Here is a 21,378-nt window from a genome sequence, read left to right on the forward strand (position 1 = left end):
CCGGGGGCTCCGGGAGCAGGTCCAGGCTGCGCCCCGCCCATCCCACCGCCCCGGCTCTCGGCCACCCAATCAGGGCGCGGCTCGGGCGCGCGCCGCGGCCAATCAGGAGCGGCGGGAGCGGCGCCAGGAGCCGGCGGGCGCGGAGCGAGCCTAGAGAGTCGGGAGCAGACGGCGGCGCTGCGACTGCGAGGGAGGGCAGCGAGAGCCGCGGGGCCGGGCGAGGATTCCCCCAGCCAGCCCTGCTCGCTGTACCGCGGCGGCGTTCCGGCCGACACTTGGGAGCCTGCAGGCGGCGTCGCAGGTAACAGCGCCCGCGCCCCGCGGTGGAGGGCGAGCGTGCCCGGCCGGTGGGGCTCCGCAGGTGGAGCGAGCGAGGGGTGGGGGCGGGGGCGGGCCGCCCGCGAGGTCCTAGCGCCGCGGGTGCTGCCCCTCGCCCCTCGGGCCCTGCCCCTCGCCCCGCGGGCCCCCACACCTCCGCGCGTTCCTCGGTCGGAGCCCCGGGGAGGCGCGACATTTCCACCAGCCCGCGGTGTCGAGGGGTGGGAGGGGGTGAGGTGAGCCCGCCCAAGGTGGGCGAGGTGGGGGGGGGGTGTCGGGGAAGACACCTGCGAACCCCTCACCCCTACGCGGACACTATTTGAGGACGGGTGTCTTCCCTGAAATGTGAGTCCCCGCGACATCTTTATGGGCCCGAGTGGGGAGGCGACAACAGGTGTCCCTGGGGACGGTGCCTCCTACCCCCCCCCCCCCGCGTGAAATCCCGGCCTTGGCGTTCCACCCCACCTTCGGGGTGTCCGGAGACAGGACCCCTGCCTGGCCTCTCAGGCGCGCTGCCCGCTGGACAGCGCCCAGAGGCGGCCTGGACCCGGCAGACCCGGGCTTTGGATGGAGTTTCCTACGCGCGTTGCCAAGCAATTTGCTGGACACCCGCCTCTTGCTGGGTGAAGAAGAGTTGAAGATGAGAGATAGAGAGAGACCGAGAGAGAGGAAAAGAGAGAGAGAGAGAAAGAGAATGTGTTAAGTGCATGTGTTGTCCCTACTGAAAGGAGCTCCCTAAGGGCTGTGGGTGAATCATTAACTGTCGTCTTGTGCAGCTACTGGCCTCTGAAAGGGAGAGACAGCCTTTCTCTCAGGCAGATCCTTCATGCTCTGTGTGCCTCACTCTCCTCATCTGTAAGGTGGCGATAAGTGATTTCACCTGCTCGATAGCTTCCTTTCAAGGATTAAATAAACCAATGCCCGAAAAACACAGAGCCCAGTGCTAAGTACCCAGTAAATGCTGGCTCTTATTTGTTATACGAAGTGGATGGTCTTTTAAAGAGTAAATCAGATGTGTCCTAACTGGCCTAGTGACCATTTGGAGCTCTGAACAGCTTTCTAAACTCAAAGGGGAAAAATGCTATTATTAATGTTTCTGGTGGTATCATTTAAAGGTAATACATCCTTTGAGGGATTAAAAAAAACTCCATTGGAATGCTGAAAGAGATAAATGGATTCCAATTAGTAACTGAGAAAAGCTTTGTAATCTTGAAAAAATTGTTATGAGTGTCGTGTGAGAAGAATATCTTGGTACTTTGTTGACTGCTCATCTTTGGTATGGCTGATGGGGGAGGATTTGAAGGTTCTTATACTTTCCAGTCCTCCCTTAGACAAGTTTAAAGAATGGGAAAGGAGGAGAAAAACAAATAAAAAGCCCAACCGCACAACAAAGAGCCAGCAGCTCATAGAAACCTAAAATTGCCCTTCCCACTTTAGGCAGTTATGCTGGTGTCTGACCGGGGTGGTCTGGTGCAGTTCTTTGCCACTGTGTCACTTTTCTATCCTTGTTCTTTTCCTTGTTCATTTACCGAAAAATATCAATATGTAGCTGACTTACTTGGAATTCTGAACCCTCTGCTCCTTAACATCCTATCCTGTGACAAACCCAAAAGGACCTTTCCTAAGGTTCCCAAGGCAGTGTCAGTGGGAGTCTGCCTGGCTTAGCACACCACACTACCTGGGAAAGGTACAGACAAAATGCTTCAGTTCTGCAAGCACCCCAGTGCTTTTGCCAAGAGCCTTCGAATAAATCCATCCACTTAGAGGAAGTGATTATCTTCTCAGGGGGTAAGAAGCCCACTTCCAGATGCAAGTCTTTCAAGTGTCAAATTAATTCCACAACCTTTTAAGTTGTTGATAAGTAGACTTTTACTCTCTCCACCAGAATGGGATGATCTGAAAGCTTGCTGATGGAGGAGGGAGGGAGGTGTGTGGGGCACGAGAAAGATTGCTGAGCTCAGAGCCAGACCCACACTCGGTGAAAACTGTTTCTGTGGCTGGGAAACGTAGACAAGTTGCCTTGCTTTTCTGAGCCAAAGTCTCCCACTCTGTAAAATGACGGCTCATTTTTTTTTTTTTTTTTAAGAGGAGTTGTTCTAAAGATGGTGCTAATGAATGCAAAGTTCCAAGGACATAATTACAGGTCTGTAGCATCCAAAGGGGATCCTACAGGTAGGAGTTGATCAGTTATACTTAGGAATGAAAAAAGACTTGATTGAGGGGATAACACCTGAGCTGAGTGTAGAATGATGAGCAAATCTCTTGTGCAGATAGGATTGAGGTGGGATTGGAAGGAAAGGTAGAACAGAGGAGAAAGACATTCCAGACAGAGGGAATATGGGGGATCAAATGTGCCGTAATGGTCAGCTTAAGTAAAATAACAAATAACCCCCAAATCTCAGTGACTTACAGGGCTTATTTCTTACTTACGCTGCAAGTCCAGTGCAGGTCAGTTATGGTTCTGCTCCTTATCTGTTTTCATTCTGAGACACACACACCCCCCACCGAGGCTTAAGAAACAGCCTCTTTTTGGGACAATACTGATCTTATTTATGGGAATGGGAAAAAAGAGAACATGATAAAACAAAAGTATGACACTTAATATCTGCTCAGAAGTAGCAGCAGACATCACTTCAACTCTTATGCTGTTGGCCAAGGTAAGTCACATAGCCAAACCCCATGTCAGTGGGATGGGGAAATACGAACCTCCTGCAGACAGTGAGGTATGGCTGAGTAGGAGGCAAAGTGCAGAAGGAAACGGGCCAGGGAGGTGGCCCAGAGGCAGATGATGAAGGGCCCTGGGTCCTGTGCCAGGGGTTTGGAACTTTATCTTATGGGCATGGAGCAGCCACTGAAGGGTTTTTAAGTTGGGGTTTGACATGGTCAGATTTTTCAGGCCAAGCACATGTCTCTAGTGGCAATGTGGGGAGAAGACTGAAATAGGTGAGATTAAAAGTGAGAGATGGTAAGGGCCCGAACGAATTCAGCAGCCTTAAATATCTCTCACATGACTTGAGATTCCACTGCTAGAAAATTACTCCCTTCTTTGTAAGTCCTCTCCTAAAATGCACATGCTCTCTCATCTTTTTTTTTTTTTTAAAGATTTTATTTATTTATTTAACAGAGAGAGAGCACAAGTAGGGGAGCAGCAGGCAGAGGGAGAGGGAGAAGCAGCCTCCCCACTGAGCAGGGAGCCTGATGTGAGGCTCGATCCCAGGACTCTGGGATCAGGACCTGAGCCGAAGGCAGACGCTTAACCGACTGAGCCACCCAGGTGCCCCCATGCTCTCTCATCTTAATGTCATCTAAAGCTGCGGTTCTCAAACTCTAGTGTGCCTCAGAATCACCCGGAGCCCTTGAGAAAACACAGATTTGTGGATCCCACCCCTAGAGTTCCTTAATCAGTAGGTCTGGGGTGGCACCTGGGAATTAGCATTTCTGACAAGCACTCAGGTGATGCTGATGCTGCCAGTCCAGAGTCCACACTTGGAAAACCACAGTGCTAAAGGGAGAAATTAAGATGTGGTTGAGGGAAAGGCCTGAATAGCAGGGCCTAATGGAAGGAGGAGGAGTCTGGAAGGTCCCAGCATTCTCCATTTGGCAGATTTGCTGAAGGCTGGCAGTGACAGTGGGGTCTGTAAGAGTGACTGAGTCTCTAGGTTTTTATTACATGGCGGATGTAATTCTCACCCAGAGGAAATGAAAGAAGCTTGGATTCACAGAAGAAGCATATAAGTGCTACTTTATCCCCTCCCTTTGTAATTCTGCCCTGATTACTCCCTGGCCCCCCCACCCACCATCAGTGAGCACACACCCTTTTGTCTGTCTCGAGACCTCTCACTCACGTCTGTCAGCGTACATCAGTCCTGATCCATCACACTTCTGCTCATCTCAGCTTTAATTTCTTCTGGAACTGGGGTTTGCCCACTGGGTGGACATTTGGCTGAATTTTTAAATAGTCAGACCAAGAAATTTCTTGCTTCACTTGAGGTCATCTTCATGAATAAACATCTGTACCATATGATCATGCAAAGTGTGATCAACCTTCCCAAGATAAATAACCCCCTGAGAACTCAAGATGTCCATAGTTTAGCTTATACTCATGGGTGGAGCAGGTCGCAACAATGACTCACCGCTCCTGTATTCCAAGAGTATTCCAAGAGTGGACGTGAAGGAGAAAATATGTTGGCATGTACAACGTGACACAAGAAATAAAACACAGTGAGGGTTTGTTTTCTTTGTCACTCTATTTTTCTCAATTCTGGATGTGGAAGAAGTGTTACCTCTGCCAGGGTCCTGATAATCAGTGACATGCCTGCCCACACTATGTGAATACATGACATACTTTCAGAGTCAGCATTTTGAGTGCTGGCCAGCAGGTTACAGTATTTGTTTCGAGGTGGTATGAGAGTAAAACGGTCCATTGGGGTGTGGATAGACTGTACTAGGAAGTACATGAGCATGAAATTTGTATCAAGTAAGAAATGTCAGGGTGGCCCTGGACTATAAAATGAGATGTGAATAATATTTGAAAAAACCCTTTCCCTAATTGTGATTTGACAAACCACACTTACAAGGTGTGCTTTCTGAAACAGCAGAATGCCCGAGGATTCTGCACACCTCCAGAGGTGGATGAGAAAGTTTGGAGCCATGACCTATAGCCAGGAGGCCTGAGGCCATCTCTGCTGGCCTGTTTCCTCGCCAGGTAATTTTGGAACAGCCAGTTGTTCCACTTCCTCCTGTGGACTTGGCCTCCCCTTGGTCAGCTCTGCAGTGAAACTCTGTAGCACCCTCGATCTCAGGTCTCCAGGAAGCTTGGTCTAAAGTTGCAAAATATGTAGCAGACCACAAACCCCAGGCCCGCGTGAGAGTCCGTGAGGGAAAGGGACACTTAAACTAGCCAGGAGGGATCTAAAATGCTGAGCATATTCATTAGAAAGTGTTACTTTCCCCCATGGAATAGCATTTATCTGGCAATTTGATATTTAAGAAAAATACACATTAAACCACTACATAAATAGTATCCTCTCTCTGTTTATGTTGAATAAATGTTAAATGTGTCATATATATTTTCTCACATCTCTAGCAGTGTCAAGAGGTAGATTTCTTGTGCTATCACTGGTTTTCTGAAATGCGATTAATGAGAAACAGTTGGCCAAAAATCTATAGACAGATAATAGAAGGGCAGGATTGAAAACTCAAAGTTCCTTGAGTTTTTTTGTTCATTGTGCACACCTCCATGGCCTCAGCTGGCCTCAGACTAACCCCGACTTGTGCTCTGAGGTGGCTTTGCTAACAGGTAAGGGAAGGTTAATGTTCTTTGTGCAGTGTCCTCATAATGAGTGTGAAGCTACTTTGCAGATTGCTAATGGCCCAGTAAAATCTTTTGAAGGCAGCTTCATGGGAATGGCATTGGGCATCTTCTGGGTACAAGGCTCTGGGGAAGATGTTAGGAATTCAGAGAAGTGTAATGCTTATTCTTTCGACACAGCCTCTAATCTGAGGGAGAAAGGGCATAATGTTTATACAGAATTAGTAGTCAGATAACAGTGAGATCAATAGTATAATCAAAGGGGGCACCACATGCGGTGAACTCAGAGACGACGAATCTTTCTGAGGTTGTGCTGGGCTGGGAAGGTTCATAGAGGAGCAGTCATGCTTGATTGGAGGTAGAAATAGGGTTTCGGTGGGCACAGTGGGTTTTAGGGAATGGGCCCCGGTGAACTGTGGCTCTGATAGTCTGTACAAGCTTGTCCAGGTCTGTGGCTAGACTTCTGTGTCTGGAGTGATGGAGTCAAGTAGGAGAGGACAGGGAGGTCTGAGGTAGACCACTTCTTAAAGTCTTCCTTTCTTGACTGCCATGTGATCGTCTAATTCTAATGTTCTGATGGCTCGTATTACATCCTGAAAAATGAAGCCATTTGGTGATTTGTGAGCAGATGAGTAACTCTGGACTCTACTTTGAGCTCTTAACATGTTCATTTTATTAATAGGAGAGCACTATGGAGCTAAGGATGTCAAACCTCTTTATAAATAAAATCTAATCCCGTCATAAACTCTGTCAGACTGGCACGCGGTTGGTTGGTCTCACTCTGCTTGCAAAATGACCTGGGAAGGTCAAGCAACTTGTTTCAAGTCATGCAGGAATCCCCTGGCACGTCTGTGTGCACTGGACCCACCTCCCCGGATTTTTGGTGGTGTCCCGCTTAAGTTGCTTCACAGATATTCATAAGAATGGGGGCACTAAGCACTCGGAGCCCCTTCCATCTAATTAGGACTTTCTCCATCTACTCTTATGTCCCACGGGGGCTCTCGGCTGGCACCCCAAAAGACCCTCGTTGATTTTAATTTGGGGATGGGATAATTACACACCCTTCTCTTTCAGGCTGAACCCCGGCTCTCACCGAAAGGGGTGCCATTTTCGTGCTGTGGGTCTGTGCACACACACCATCTGAACAAACTGGCCTTCTCAGCACTTTCTGGGCCAAATGCCAGCCAGTATAGCAGGACTATCAGTGGCTTTCAATCTGCCCGAACTTTGAAGTGAGACACCCGACCCTTGCCAGCCTGATAAAAAATCACTCCGTTGGTTACCCTTTGAAGTTAGCTAATTGCTTAAAAAAAAAAAATAAAGTGAGATGCTTTAAATGAAAACAGATTTTATTCCTCTGTTTGCCTTAGAAACTAAATATATTTGTCTTTCTTGACTTGAATTTTTAAAGGAGAAAGATTGTAATACCATAGTTAAGTGGATAAGGCTAGGGTGATCCACAGCCGGTGAGCTTTTTCGTTTGTACGTTATTTAAACGTGTGAACCAGAGCTGTCAGAAATACAGTTTTATTTGTGTATTTTCCCACCCTTGGCCAAACATAAAGTATTAATTTTTTTCTACATCACTCCTTGTCCTTACATTTCCTTCCACTTAAGACTCTAAATAGTCGAAGGGTATGAACAACTTTTATTAGTGAAATTATCAAAATCACTCTCAATAGCCACCATTCATCGAGTTTTGCTATGTTCCATGTCTTCTGCCAGCGTTTTACTCCACATTATCTCACTTAATTTCCGCCTCAACTCTGTGAGGTCGGGAATTAGTAGTACCGGGGGTTAAGTAACCTGTCAGAGGTTGTCGTGAAGATAGGGCTTTGACCCCACCGCAACCTCCTAATTCTAGAAGCTGTGCCCTTCGTCACTATTGTATCTGGAAACTAAAGGAAAAGTGCTCTAAAGAGTTAACAGGGGCAGTCCATGCACTCTGAGCACACCCACAGAGATCCTGCTAGAAGGAAAACCGTCCTTGTTTTTGCTGTCAGTTCACATTGTCAGCAGGGCTGTTGACACACACTTGCTTCTCTTCTACCTATTTCTTTCTCCTTAATATATTTGGTTTGAGAGTCACATCTAAAAGGGGGGTGGGGAGTGTTGGGAGGATCCATTTGAGTAAATTCAGCACATCCCAGGCACTCACCAGCAGCCTAATTGGCCCAGTAGCCTCCACAGCAGGCCCCCTGCCTCAGCTGCACCATCCATCACACTCCTGGAGCCCTCCTGCTCTGCTGTTGGTCGGTGTTCAGTTCCTGACCCCTGAGCAGGCCTTGGGGAGGCAGTTCCAAGGAGACAGAGTCATTTGCTGTCACATACTAGACTCCGCTGGGTGACCTGGCTGGTCACAGCACAGTGCTGGGGGGGGGGAGGGGGGCTTTGGTCCCTTGTCATTTGGTTACCACTTTCCGTTGAAGAGGACAGAGAATGCCAGGAACTTGGCAGAGGTGGGCCCCAGCCCTAAGAAAGCAAAGTAGGTTCATTTCTGCACTTCCAGGGGGACAAGTCTGTTTCATGGATGGAGCGTGGTGAGTGGTTGAGAGGACAGACTCCAGAGCCAGACTGTCCACGTTTAAACTGTGTGGTCTTGGGCAAGCTGTTTAACTTCCCAGTGTCTTAGTTTCCTTATCTATGGAAAGGAGATAATAATGGTGCTTGCTTCAGAGAGTTCTTAGGAGGATTAGATGAATTCATTAGTTGTAAAGCACTTTGAGAGCAATGTCTGGGAGATAGGAAGTGTTACATAAGTGTTTTATCAAGTAGCCCATAAAAAGTGGTAGGTGAACATCATTGTACATTGGTAGCCTGCGCTGTGATGGATGAAGTTCACCTAACTGCTTTAGGAGAGATGCTCCTGGCAGGTCGTACACAAACGGTGTCTTATCTCATGTATTAGGGGAGCTTGCCATCTTAAGCATGGGAGAAATCTGTTTGCACAGTGTGTTTTTGTAAAATGAACATGAAAGAAACCGTGTAGGAGGAAGAGGGAGGTCCAGGATGACTTGATGTTTTTGTCACCCAGGGCCATGGCAAAGATGGAGCTGCCATCGTGTTGGATGGGGAAGGCTTCTGGATGAGCAGCTTTGGAGGGAAAGTAGCTATTCAGTTATGGATACGTGACTTTTGAGAGGCCTATTAAACATGGAAGTGAAGGTGCTCAGTGGGCATCAGAGTCAGGGGAGAAGTCAGGGCTGGAAACATCTGTGTGGGGGTCCCTGGCTGGATGTGGGAGCTAAAGCCGCGAAAGGATTAAAGCAGACCTAAGAGGAGATGGGGCCGTGGGGCTGAACCTGGGGGCATTCTAGCTCCAGTGGAAAAGTCAAGCCAGCTCTCCTTTTCCGGTTTGTTCTTTTCTTCGTTCTCTAGTGTGAAATGAACTATGATGCTGGCGTTTTCCTTTGGAGAGTTTATTGCTTGAGCTCTGTCATGCTTGGACTTCAGAGTCAATAGACTAGGGTCAGATACAACTTGACCCCTTCCTCCCCTTGTGCCCTTGGGCAAGCGCCTTATCATCTGAGTCTCAGTTTCCTTATCTGGAGATGGGAAATGGTAGTAAAAATGCCCATTTCAGAGGTTTGGGGGCTCAGTGAGTGCAGCTGTATCAATGTGATGAAGCTGTTAATTGTTTTATCGCAGTAAAATTCTCACTGTTCGTCCGTCGTGTTGGATGTGAGGAGTGGTGACAGCTCACTCATTTTTAAAGCCCTTTGCATTTCCCCTGAACTGAAAACCACATTTCAATTTAACCCATACTGCTATTTTCTTTTTGTTCTTATTAAAAGCAAAAGAGGTCAAGAAGATACTGCAATAAATTCTGCACACATATGTCAGCCTTGTATGCTTTCTCTGTAATTGTAACACCTCATCCAGAAATCAAGTCTGGCCCGTGGATGCGGCAGTTGGTATGTGAATCACAGATACACAAGCATTCAGAGACCCGAAAACTGAAACACAGAAAAAATGGATATCCTGGCAATGACACCCTTTCGGTATCGTATATGCTAACCTCATGTGTGCTCTTTGCCACTGCGAGCCAGGTGAGAAGGCTCTCGCTTTTCTCTGCTAAACTGACCCTTCCTTACTGTTTTAGATTCCAGTTTTATACTTGATTGGAAAATGCACCCAAGGCCTTGATTTCATTCAGCAAATAATATGATTCTGGATCTGCTTTTTAAAAAGTCTCCCTCTCAGAGCGAAATAAGAATCCAGAGGCAGGGAGAATCAAATTCTGAAGTCTTCCTCTGGATTCTCTAATTAGCGTGTCTGCTGTGTTTGCATTTATGGGTTTATATGCTTTGAACTTGTGGCTTTTCTGTTTTGCAAGAGTTACCATCAGTGAGACATCCACCAGAAGACATATAACTATTAGTGGTGGCAGGACCAAATACACATAACGGTGTGGTTGGTTTCTAAATCCCTGCTAGAATTTTTGAGAAAACTTCTCCAGATGGAGGTGGGTGGTATGAGGACTGAAGCAGAAAAAGTAATAGGAAAGAGCTTCCAGTGATTAAATTTTTCTTTCTGGTCTTTCAGGTTGAGGAAGTGAAGAGAATAGGCATAAACGGTGGGAAATTTCCATCAACTTGGAAAAAACAATAGAATAAATAATTCTTGGCCACGAGGTGAGAGCTCAGAGAGTCACAAGGTCAAAGATCCTGTCCCATTTGTCTGTGGTGACAAGCACCCCCCCAAAAAAAGGAACGCCTCACCTTAAACAATGAAGTGTCCCTGGGAAGCTGAAAAAGGTACATGCAAAGGGAATTTTTATAAATCACATCATTTCATAAGTTCAGCAGTAGTTATACTTTTTTTATATTTCCCAAGTTTTCTTTAGTGAGAGTATTCCTTTCATAATAAAATATACATTAGAAAAATAGATGCAAAAAAGGGAAATTCACCAGGAGCGTGGAGGTGGGTGAGTTGTCACCATTTAAATGTGCCGAGTGGGTTGCATTTTTATAATGAAGATTATTTTGTCCTAGAAGTTGTAACACGTCCTAACTTATCTGCTCTCTAAATTTACAATCTCCGAAAAAGTACTGGGTGTCGACAGTACCTGTCACCCATCGAAACCCAAGACCCTCACTAGGAAAGCAGAGCCAGCCCTCAGTCAGCAGACAGTTACTCGCCTCTTGCACCGTGCCAAGCCCACCCAGGGTGGCCACCTTCTTGTCCCCTGCCCCCGTCAGCAGTCATGAACTAGGGATGTTTCTCGTTTGTAAGGGGGCCCGCTGCGTGAGGATCATGTCACAGTCAGCCTGGGGCCCTGCCGTAGCTGCTCCCCGAGAGGCCTGACTTTTAGCGTTGGGCTGGGTTGTTTTGGTTTATGTGCCTGTGGTCTGTTTTGTTGGGGTGGGGGGGAGCTGGAGGGGAGGGATTCTTAGAAAAGGGAAGGAGATATCCTCTGCATTACTGAAAACGGAAATAAGGAATTATCAGTTCAGGGTCAGTGGAAGCCACAGCGCCTGGCTTTCTTCTGCTCTGCTCTTCTGGAATGATTTGATTTTGTTTTGAACAGTCTGAAAGTGACAGGAGCTAGATAAATTTTTCTAGGGTGGAGCTTTCCACAGGGAGCCCAAGAACCCCCTAGGGGATTCGTGGAGGGAACTTGGGCAAAGGTGTCTGTGAAGCACCCGAAATTGTAAATATGTTGCATGTATGTGTATTTACTTGGACATGAGGGTCTCTGGCTTAAATGATACTTTAAACACATCCAGAGATCCATACTCTTTTTTTTTTTTTTTTTTTTAATTAAGAGCAGTTCTAGGGGGAGACATTCAAGTTTTAATTGTACATCTTGGCCTTGACCCAAACTAGAGAACTGTTTCTAACATGTGTATGACGTGTATGTAGTGGGAGTATTGGTGTCAGTGTGAAAACAATTTAGGCACACCCACAGAAGCCCACACTACAGCAAGGTGAGGAAGGTTTCACTTCTTCAAGTGCTGGAGAGCTCAAAGTCCAGAAATGCATGCTCCCTGCATTTCTATCTAATGCCTCCCATTCCCCTTTGCAGCTGTCCTTGAGCTCACGTACAGCTGCCCTAACTCTGTGTCACCTGAAGACTTTGCTTGTTGAAGTGAACACAGTATCTCTTTTACCTGGTCTTCCTCTGGGTTCTAAGTAAACCAGGTTGATTTTGCAACGAAGGTTGGATTTGGTGCAGGCCTTCATGATGGTGACAGGAGGAGGCATGCTCAGTGACCTCTCCAATGTCTGTTTATCTCATGCCCTGTGTGTGTATGTTGACCTTCACACCCTTGCTTCTTGTTTCTCCTCCCGTTGTACATTCTCTCTAGGTGACCTACTCCAAACCCAAGGCTACCAGTGACCTTTCAATCTGTGTTATTAATACTTATTTTTCTTCTTCTGAGTTCTTGATCTGTTTAACAGACCCTAAGACATCTCAGTGTGGTTGTCCCACAGGCCCATCAAACTCACTGGGTTTAAAACTGAACTCCTCATATCCTACCACCCCTCAATCATTCCTCCCCATGAAGTCCTTCTGAAGGATGGTGAATGGCCAGAAAAGTATCCAGTTTTCTAAAGATCTTTTTCTTTTCCATTTCTTTTTTTGAAGATATTATTTATTTGAGAGAGAGAGAGCACAAGCAGGGTGAAGGGCAGAGGGAGAAGCAGACTCCCCACTGAGCAGGGAGCCCAATGCAGGACGCGATCCGGGGACTCTGGGATCATGACTCGAGCCGAAGGCAGACGCTTAACCGACTGAGCCACCCAGGCGCCCCACTAATCTTTTTCATCCACCTACTACATCACTACTCCCTCAACCTAAATGAGCTTCAAATAGACTTTATCCCCATGTCTTGATGATCTTTCATTTTCAATGACTCATAAAAAACATCTTTCCTTTTTATCCCTCATCTTGCCATGCCTCATCACTGTGATTACAAGCTGGTCTTCCCACCCTCCTGTCTGTCTTCCTCATTGCTTCCAGAATGATCTTTCTAAAATATGATTGAATCATATCATTTCCTCGTTTAAAATTGTTTAATTGATCTCCATTACCCTATGACAAAACCCAACCTTGGCATGGCTCACAAGGCCCTGTCTGACCTGATTCCTCATCTTTCCAGCCTTTTGCCTTACTATTCTCCAGGCTTATTTCTTCAGTCAGACTGAGCTGCTTATAGTTTAGAAAATACAACATGCTTTCATTCATCTCGTAGACTTTGTATGAACATATCACATTTTATTATAGCCATTTTACGTGGGGGAACTTATTAAAAACTGTTACACTTCAAGTTTCTAAGTCATGTACAAAACACTCTAGCTCTGCATCACCCCCATCCTGGCTTCCTGCCCCATTCCTAATACCGCTCCTGAATCTCAGGCAATCCCTGAACATAAAATTCATTTCTTAGACTCATCTTCGCCTCATGCCATGTCTTATTCTTATCTTCAGATCCTACCCCATCTCTGATACATACATACTCCAGGGGTTGGGGTCAGTAATGAGTAATGTTCAAGAATGGAGCTGAGGGGGAAGGTCTGGGGATGAATATAAGAGACAAGGATGTCTGTTGCACATACTTTTCAGTACCCAAACTGGTTTTGTATGGTAATGTCACTGTTTAAACATGGCTAAGTCGAATGTCACCCTCTAGTTAACCATGATGCATTGTCTTGTTCTGTTGTTATTGATGCCATACTGCTTAGAATCTCCTTTTTCGCTGCCCCCAGCTAATTTCTGTTCATCTTTCAAGCCCCTCCCCAGGTACCACCTTCCCTCAGTTTTTCTTCACTGACCCCAAGACGGGCTAGGTGCCACTCCTCTGTGTGCTCATGGCACTGTTGGATTCTCCTGGGGTACCCTGATCACACCGTACTGTGATTATCTGTTTAGTTTGCCTATCTCCCTCTCCAAGGCAAGGTCTGAGTCTCACTCCTCTGTCTCTAGAATTTCACTAGAACATGCCTAGCGACAGGAGATGCTGAAGAAATCTTACTGAATGAACGAAAAATGTGTGAACGGATGATGTCCTGTGGCAGTGAGAATTCTAAGAACCTGCAGAAGCTCCATGAGCACAAATAACCCACAGTCCAACATTTATTAGGTCATCTCTTCCATTTGCTGTGTATGTGGGATTGCATACCAGTACTGGTTCCTGGCGAGATTTAACCTTCCTTTGTTGGTCACCTCTTGGGCACCACCTCAAATCCTCTTAGCCCCACTTGCCTCTGGGTTTCCTTGGTGACGGGCTCTGCTGGACTATACCATCCTACCATCCAAAGCCATGTTGGGCTTACTCCCACCACTTTTGGACTCAGTCGGAGCATCACTCTGTAGGGCGTGGGATCTGGCTTTCCCATCTGCTGCTGATGGAGCCAGACAGTACACCCCAAAAGTATGGGGGAAGTTGGGTCACCATGGAATGAACTTTGGCCCAGTGGGGAACAAGAAACAGGCAGGACGTGGCAGATACTTTCTCTCAGAGCACTGCTCCCTTTGATGGAAACTTTTGGGAGGCTGCAGTCTCTACCAGCCTCTCTGGGGGTGTCTAATATGACCAGTGAGAAGTTTTGTTTCTTGTGAAGGCATGACTGGTCCCGTGCCATTTTATATTTGATTTCACTGTCTCATTTCTTTTTCTAACTCTAGCTTCCCTGGGATTGCCATAGAGCGCTGGCCTAGAAGCTTGGTCTCAGGCTGTGATGTCTAAGGAACCCAGCCTAAGACATTCAAACCTACCACTATTTCCTTAGAGAAATAGGGGGCAGTAAAGGTGGAAGAAGAGGGAGGAGCACTATAGGACAGGTGGTCTCTAGTGTATGGATCTGACAGGCCTTAGCTGGGAGTCTGAGCCTTCAGCCATGTACCCCCTGCCCTCTCTTCCCATGCAGCATTGACTGCCCTCATTTAGGGGAACAGGGCAGATGGGTCCATTAGTAGTAAAAGATCCATCATTTGGAACCTGTGGATCTGGTCCCTGTCTAGGCTGGCTATCTGTTTCATGATTTCCTATTTTTAAAAATCTTTCTAATTAAAAAAAAAAAATCGTATGTCTTTATATGTCATTTATGTAGCAGAATATTATACAGCTGAGAAAATTGATCCTATGAGGATGTGTGATATATTCTGGGTTTAAAGCCGAGCTTCACCACTTACTGCCTGTGTAGCTTTGAGAAAGTTAGCTGATCCAAGCTTCAGTTTCTTCCTCTGGAAGTGGGCGTTAACAATAGCACTCTCACAGAGCGGTTGCAAAGATCAGCTGAGATAATGCACAGAAGGCCGTCAGCACAGGGCCGTACAGAGTAAGCTGGCAAAAGCTATTTGCTGGAGTTATTACTATTCTGTCTTTAAAGTACAACTTGAGAGTGATAGAGAGTTAATCTCTGTATGGGAAACAAATGTAAGGTGATATTTTTTAGCCCTTAAAGGTTTTTTTTTAAAGATTTTTATTTATTTATTTGACAGAGAGACACAGCGAGAGAGGGGAACACAAGCAGGGGGAGCAGGAGAGGGAGAAGCAGGCTTCCCGCTGAGCAGGGTGCCCGATGCGGGGCTCGATCCCAGGACCCTGGGATCATGACCTGAGCCGAAGACAGACGCTTAACGACTGAGCCACCCAGGCGCCCCTAGCCCTTAAAGGTTTGATTGGGTTTCCAAGAGGTGCTTTTTTGGTAAATGTCAGGCCAGTTTTAATCTTGCTAAAACAGGTGGGAAGGCATGCTAAATAAACCCTTCCACAGAAGCAGTGTTTACCTGCTAGGTATTTAATTTTGTTGGACATGTGAGAGTCACATACGGTTTGAGACTAGTTAAATCTATTTCCGGTCTTTCAAGTATTTTCAAGGTTGCAAATGAATTTATATTAATTCCAAATTAATAAATATGTGGAAACAAAAATGGAAAGGTTTTACAGCTTTGCTGTGGTCATTCAGAGAATTTGTGGCAGGGGAGATCCCAGGAAATAGCCTCTTGTTCCTTCTCTGAGGTGAGTTTCAGTTTGTGCCAGGTGAAAAGAAAAGTGCTTCCTCCATAGAAACTTGTAATGGGGATTAACAATGTGCGCACTGGTGATTTTTTGCCTTCCTGTACAAAGTTGTATTAAAAGTCATTAAACTTTAAACTGTAATCACAGTATATTATTAACTCTTTACAATGGGGCTTCGAGTCTAGCTGCTTTACTCTGTTCTACAAATGCTTGTTGCTTTCCTTCTGTGTCATTGGCCCTGAGCTTTGGGAATATGGTGACAAAGGGCATAGACCATCCCTCAAGGAGCTAACACTCCAGTTAATCTTCTTAAGGGTCAGCAGTGACCATGCAAGCCCCGTAATGTCTCTCCACAACATTGGACACTAGAGAAACATACCTTCTTGAGAGTTCTCTTGCTTTCATGACCCTAGAGGCCTCTGGTTTTCCTCTTAATTCTCTCGCCGTCTAGCTCTGTCCCTTTGGGCGTCCCCATTTTTCCTTCTCACTTCTTTGTTTCCCCATAGGTAGGCACGCTACAGGACTCAGCCATCTTCTTTTGTCTGTCTTTTTCTTCCTTTGTTGATAACCTGTTCCTTCCCTTGGCTTCATGTATCATCTTTTGGATGTGTGTGTGTGTGTGTGTGTGTCTCAAATCTAACTTTCTACCCCTGATTTTTCTCTAGGCCCCAGATCTGCATTTCCTATATCCACCCTTTTGTTTCACAGTCCTTGAATGTCAGGATATCCCCAATTAAAACTCACCGCCCACCTCCACTCCCAATTAACTCCACGCTCCTCCTTTCCTTAGGATATTTCCCGCCCGTCTCTGCCCTCAGTTCGGCTGCCGTCCCCCTGATCACCCAGGCGTCATTGTATTTCCTTTCGCTGTGATTTCTTTTGTTCTGTTGAATGAAGAATAAGCTCAAGGATTCTTATGGCTGTAAGCATTACTTCCATCTTCTTTCCCAGTCAGGGTTCTCTCCTGAGCATTTGAGATTTCCCTGCTCTTTTTTAAGTGTGGATGAGTGGCAGAAAGACGTGTGCGGGGCTCCAGGGGCAGCATTCCCATAAGGAGGCACTGTTCCCGTTGCCTGGTACATACGTGAATGGCGCCTCCCAGAGTTGTGCAGCGTGGCGCGTCAGGGGTGTTAGAGTGCCAGGGGATGGAGTGCTGGTGAGGGCTTCTGGAGGTTGGGGGGAGGGATGCTGAAGGGTAGAGTGGCGGGGAAAGAGTTAAGGGGAGTTGGCAGTGCAGCCCAGGAGGAAAGTTATTTCTATGAAAGAGGGAAATATGGGGAAATAGTTTTTCTCTCTTCCTCTACCTGACAGAATAAAGCTCTGTGTTTTTCTAGGCAAATCTGCACTGAGCTGACTTCATTTAGAGCCACCCACCAAGCTTGAGATCGGTGGCTTAGACCTTGGTTTTCCTCTCATTCTAGCTCTTCTTGATATGGGGAGCACTGGCAGGAATTTCTAAAATGAAGGTTCCACGTTGCTGCTGCTGCACTGATACATTGGGATAATCCCAGATTCTCTTGTGACCACTGGGCTCTTTTAGATCTGGTTTCCATATGGCCCAAAGGGGTTGGTCACAGCGCTGGCCCCACCATTGCCCCGTTTGCTGAAACAGCCCAGATGCCTGGGCCACACCAGCAGCAGGAGAACTGTGGAGCCGTGGTGTCTACCGTTTGAGGACCCTAGGCGCACCTGTCCAGGCAAGTTGCTGTCTTCAGCTGCATTGGTTGAGCCATGCACCCTCCACGGACGCTGCTCACGTAGATGATCATGCACACGGAGTCCCACAGTGGTCCCGTGTGACGTCCCTGCCTCCTGTACCTCCTCTTGTTAGGCATTTCCAAGCCAACTAATGCCTCGCAGCCAGCTGGTCGGGCCATTTCCTGTGTCAGACTGAAGCTCACACCACTACTTCCTTTTTTCCCCAAATTTCTAGGGTCTCCCCCTTCCTTCCACTTTCACTTCCTGAATGCCATGACCACAGGCATGAAATCAGCAAGTTCTTGCCTTGTCTCTCTGCCAGGCTAACTCCTGCTCATCCTTAGTAGAAATTATAATGGTAATAGATAACATTAATGAGATGCTTATTTTTTCTTAAAGATTTATTTATTTATTTTAGAGAGAGTGCACGCACGTGTGTGAGCAAGGGGGGAGGGGCAGAGGGAGAGGGAGGGAGAGAATCTTCAGCAGACTCCCTGCTGAGTATGGAGCCCTACTTGGGGCTCGATCTCAAGACCCCAAGATCATGACCTGGGCTGAAATCAAAAGTTGGATGCCCAGTCAACGGGGCCACCCAGTCACCCCAATGGGATGCTTATTATTCCCTGTACTGAAAGTCTCACGTCCAGCATCTTTCTTCATCCTCATAGGACTCTCTGAAACTATTAAGTAAAATTCAGGTTTAGAGAGTTTGAAACATTCTCATGATTATAATTAACAATGAGGGGCTTGGCCTGCTTGACTGCAAACAGAGCTTGTGCTCTGAATCAGTGTGCCATTTATCTTCCTAAAACCCACCTTGGATATAGCCTCCTCTAGGAAGCCTCCCTAGGCTCCTCCACCCCTGTGACCTTTGGTCATCCTCCATAGTAACCCATGCTGTCATTCAAGTTCAGGGCTTCTTAGAGGTGGTGGAGAGAGACCTATGTTCCTTCCTTTTTCTGTGGTTCCCAATATATTAAAGACTGAGGAAGTTCCAAGACAGGGTCAGAAAATATTTTGACTTTTCTTGTGTATTTGCCTTTAACTAAATTAAAGCCTTTAATACATATTCATACACAGAAATCCACAATGAAATATAGTTTTGCTATACACAGGATAACTATAGGAGTTACAAATCATGTTCATTGAACTCTTCAGGCAGAGTGGTTTGGTAATGGGACATGAATTGAAGGTTGTAGGAGGCACCTCTTTCAATTGTTGCAGTATATTCCTGTGACTAAATGTGTGCTTCCATTTTTAATCATATTAAAGACCTTGGGTCGCCTGGGTGGCTCAGTCGGTTAAGCATCCAACTCAGCTCTTGATCTCAGGGTTGTGAGTTCAAGCCCTGTATTAGGCTCCACTTAAAAAAAGGATAATATTAAAATCCTTCACGAGTCTGGGGCCGTGGGCTGATTGGCCTCTCTGGCTTCTGTAATATCTATTTCTCTATCCCTGAAACTAGCACAGAGTTGGGGCTGACACATTGTAGGCTCTCCGTTCTTGTTGGTTGACTGAACGAATGAGCCAATGATCCTTAGAGAACAGTCTGAGAATTTAGAATGATTTGGGTTGGAATCCTAGCACTACCATTTACTAGCGCTGTGACCTTGAGGAAGTTACTTAATCTCTCTGTTCTCAGCTTTTGTCCTCTCTGAAGTGTTGATATTACTAATAGCACCTACCTCAGAAGGTCAATTGGAGGAACAAAGGGGATGATGTGCCTCATCTATGGGATGACAGAAGTGAGCTTGCGCATGAAGAGTGCTTGGGGACAGGGTGGGGGAGGTAGGAGATGGGTCTGTGGGCATCTTTGTTAATAAAGGGAGAGCCGCTAAAGCTGCTGCCCTGCGCTGTGCCTCTCCCTCCCCGAGCAGCCATGCAGAAGAATGACTGGTGGCCCCAGGGGCGTTGTCAGAGCACCTGACTTTGTTTTCGGGGCCCTCACCCTTTCCCCATTCTGTTGCTTGATTGACAACAATGTGCAGACCTTACTTTTGGAATAATGCTGCAATCGCCTGACTACTCTCACCCACATTGTCTCACTTAACAATTATTCAGAATTGTAAAATTGCCTGTGGTTTCAGGAAATTCCTGCCTTTGTTATAACATGTCTGGTACCTGCCCCTCTCCTGCTGACAGAGTTAGCACTGAGGATATTTGCTCCTAAATTTACTGAGTTCTTCAGCGGCATTTTCATTTTTTTCCCTCCAAGCCTGGGATTCAGAGCATCTCTCATGGAGAACGCTCCGTTCCAAACTCTTTTTCTGTTTCCACGAGGCCAGGTAGAGAATGGTCTGGTTGGTCCGGGACCTCTGCCTCCCACATGTCCATGTACTAAAGAGCAGAGCACGGAAGCACTCCCTAACTTGGGCTCCCTCCTCTTTTCTGTCCAGTTGGAGTCACAAGGTCCTGGGCTCTGAGTGGAGCTTCATGGTGTGTCTCCACACTGCCCATGCATACGAGAACATCAGCCACCCTCCTCTTTGGCTACAGTTTCTCTCTAGATGACCTGATCCATTCTGTGTAAGGATGACTTTCCAATTTCTGTTGCTAGCCCTGAGCTCCAGATTTGCATGTTGAAGTACACAGTTGACCTCTCTCTTGGGTGTCTAATAAGCATCCCAAATGCATCATATTTAAAAAGAAATATTTATTTTACCCATAGATTCTGACTCCTTCCCTCAACCCAGTCAATGGCAGTACCATCCAACCCAGTCCTCAACCAGAATCCAGGAGTTACTATTCCACCCTTGCTCTCCCTACATATGGTATCCATTAGAAACTTGGAGACCCTGCTTCCAACATCTATCTCAGATATGCTTCATTCTCTCCATCTTCATTGCCCCCATCCTGATTCTGGCCACTATAATTTTTTTTTTGATAAATGAAACTACTTTTGTTTTCAGTTACAGTGTACTAAGTCACATTAGTTTTATGATATCTTTATTACCCTGTACATTTATAATCAGTAGTAAGAGAGTTCTTAATGCTTTGACAAAAAGTTTTAAAGATTACAAAACAATCATATTTTTCCCTTTGATAATGAAAATTGCTTTGCATACTTTCAACTAACATGGTCATTTTTTAAGAAAAAAAAATTTTTTTTTTAAAGATTTTATTTATGTATTTGATAGAGACACAGTGAGAGAGGGAACACAAGCAAGGGGAGTAAGAGAGGAAGAAGCAGGCTTCCTGCAGAGCAGGGAACCCGATGTGGGGCTCGATCCCAGGACCCTGAGATCATGACCTGAGCTGAAGGCAGATGCTTAATGACTGAGCCACCCAGGTGCCCCAAGAAAAATTTTTAAAAACTGTGTTCCAATACATAGAAAATTTACCATCTTAACCATTTTTAAGTGTTTTTTAAGTTCCGTGGCATTAAATACATTCACGTTGTTGGGCAACCATCCCTACCATCTATTTCCATAACTCTTTTCATCTTTCGGAACTGAAATTCTTTACCCATGAAACACTACCTCCCCACTCTCCCCACCCCTACCCACTTCAGCCCCCAGCAGCCACCATTCTACTGTTTCTGTGAATGTGACTACTCTAGGGACCTCATATAAGTGGAATCATATGGTATTTGTCCTTTTGTGACAGACTTATTTCATTAGCGTATGTCCTCAAGGTTCATCCACATTATAGCAGCATTTCCTTCCTTTTGAAGGTTGAATAATATTCTTTTGTATGTAGATAGCACATTTGTTTATCCATAACCCCAGGGATAGGCACTTGAATTGTTTTAGGCTGCTGTACCTTTCTTTTTTTTTTTTTTTAAAGATTTATTTATTTGAGAGAGAGAGAGAGAGTGTGTGTGTGTGTGAGTGGGGAGAAGGGCAAAGGGAGAGAGAGAATTTCAAGAAGACTCCCCACTGAGTGTGGAGCACAACGACATGGGGCTTGATCTCATGACCCTGAGATCATGACCTGAGCTGAAACCAAGAGTTGGATGCTCAACCAACTGCGCCATGCAGGCGCCCCTTCAGGCTGCCATCATCTTTCATCTCAACTGTATGACAGCTTCCTAACTGTTCTTTCCACTTCTACTCTTTCCTCTTCCCATCTGTTCTCCACTCA

General features: G+C 46.2%; 1 protein-coding gene across 2 annotated transcripts in view; it reads left to right on the forward strand.

The window, feature by feature from the left end:
* The first annotated feature begins 162 nt into the window (after positions 1-162).
* Positions 163-21,378, forward strand: part of STON2 (stonin 2) — a 132,735-nt gene continuing 111,519 nt past the window's right edge. The window contains exon 1 of one of the 2 annotated variants that reach the window (XM_081830100.1): positions 163-301. The gene's annotated coding sequence lies outside the window, so the exon portion shown is untranslated. Of the gene's footprint in view, positions 302-9,888; positions 10,387-21,378 lie in introns of those variants that run through there. The other variant, XM_081830102.1, reaches the window with a different exon arrangement.

The sequence above is a fragment of the Leptonychotes weddellii genome, chromosome 9, assembly GCF_054177405.1.
Source record: "Leptonychotes weddellii isolate Sample4059 chromosome 9, ASM5417740v2, whole genome shotgun sequence".
Taxonomy (NCBI): Eukaryota; Metazoa; Chordata; class Mammalia; order Carnivora; family Phocidae; genus Leptonychotes; species Leptonychotes weddellii.